Source organism: Schistocerca piceifrons, chromosome 4, assembly GCF_021461385.2.
Source record: "Schistocerca piceifrons isolate TAMUIC-IGC-003096 chromosome 4, iqSchPice1.1, whole genome shotgun sequence".
Lineage (NCBI taxonomy): Eukaryota > Metazoa > Arthropoda > Insecta > Orthoptera > Acrididae > Schistocerca > Schistocerca piceifrons.
This window is the reverse complement of record NC_060141.1, coordinates 431,181,159-431,182,864: the sequence shown is the minus strand read 5'-3', so window position 1 is coordinate 431,182,864 and position 1,706 is coordinate 431,181,159. Positions and strand designations below refer to the sequence as shown.

Sequence of the window (1,706 nt, the reverse complement as noted above, 5' to 3'; positions counted from 1 at the left end):
TGCGAGAACCAGTAAGCCCGCATGGTAACATTCTGCAGCTCGACGTTGGAGCCATTGTCTTGTTGCCTCAATAATTTTCCCGTCATCCACATACTGCTTGCCGCAGCAGGCATATTTCGTTGGGTAAATGATAATTAATCGAAACCCTCAGCTGTCGACAGGTGCTGTTGATTTATCTCAATGAGAACAGCTGAAAATGTGTGCCCCGACCGGGACTCGAACCCGGGATCTCCTGCTTACATGGTAGACGCTCTATCCAGCTGAGCCACCGAGGACACAGATGAACAGCGCAACTGCAGGGACTTAGGGTCTATCCCTTGCACGCTTCCCGTGAGATCCACATTCCCAACTGTCCACAATCTACATTCGTAATGTTCCTAATAGATATTTGCCCATCCACTCATTACTCGCGCCCACTAAGGAGACGATTCCCGTAAGAGTTCGGGCAACCTGTGCGCATTCGCACAGACGAAGGTCAATGGCCGGTAGCTCAAAAATGGTTCAAATGGCTCTGAGCACTATGGGACTTGCAAGATGCCCTCGCTTCTAAACTGATACTGCTATTACTCAGCTTAGCCGCGAGTCTGTAGAGGGTGGTATCTGTGACGTACAGTATAACTGGTCAGCATTTCCACTCAGAATTTGCGAGTGTAAGTCGAACCTTCCTTGATCCGCCTTGGTGGGTGGGGTCGTCGGATTTCCTCCTACCTGTGCGCGGTGCAGCTCTCATAAATGTCGTCCCGTGCAGATTCTTCATTGGCGCATTGGATGTCTCTGTCGGTGGAAGCTAATTATCTGAAATTGCTGTCGATCAACTTTGGGGTGTCTATTTACTCAAAATTAACATTTAGAATGCCGTAATATCACTTTTATTCCTATTAGATCAATAATGAAACACTTATTTCACAAAATACTCGTAACCGAGAGCATGGCTACCATCGAACAAGACAGGAAGAGCTCTTAACGCCGACTGCCGACTTTGGCGCGCAGTCCGTATCTCGTACTAGTTTCATCACAGTTCGTGGATTTCCGACCAAGTTCGTACTTACTAAGATATGCATTTGTTAATGAATGGGGAGTGAATTTTAACGAAGCAAAATCATGATAAATAGTTTTAAGCATCCAGAGGCTCCTCCTAGTATTCATGTTGTCATAAATGACTCTAATTATTAAATATAAATAAACAAAATCGGTGACTTTGGCGCCAAGATGGTGGTACTTTCCTTCATGTATATTTCCCAGGCTGACGCTTGTTGCTACGTTCCAGCGCCGAGCCCCACCCCACTACGTGCGACATATGGCCCCTTCGTCACCTAGAGAGCCAGCGTGGAAAATGCTCTCCGACTCATGGTCGGCTACGGACTACAGCACTTCCTAACTATCGTGAATACATCAATAAGAGACAAAAATTTATTAAAACTGGTAAAAATGTCTTCCTCACTTAAGAGGCACCTTACAGACTTAACGTCTGAGGTCATCAGTCCCCTAGAACTTAGAACTACTTAAACCTAACTAACCTAAGGACATCACACACATCCATGCCCGAGGCAGGATTCGAACCTGCGACCGTAGCGGTCGCGCGGTTCCAGATTGTAGCGCCTAGAACCGCTCGGCTGGCCGGGTAGCCTTTAACTATATATGAAGATAGTAACTTCTCCCGAAAGAACAGATACCATTGATGACCGTGCAGCTTCTCTAGAATAAAT

The 1,706-nt window shown here is 46.4% G+C and overlaps 1 non-coding gene across 1 annotated transcript; it reads right to left on the bottom strand.

The window, feature by feature from the left end:
• Nucleotides 1-201: 201 nt before the first annotated feature.
• On the bottom strand, nucleotides 202-275 carry Trnat-ugu. The gene has a single exon. It is a non-coding gene; the product is annotated as a tRNA-Thr (tRNA).
• Nucleotides 276-1,706: the final 1,431 nt, after the last annotated feature.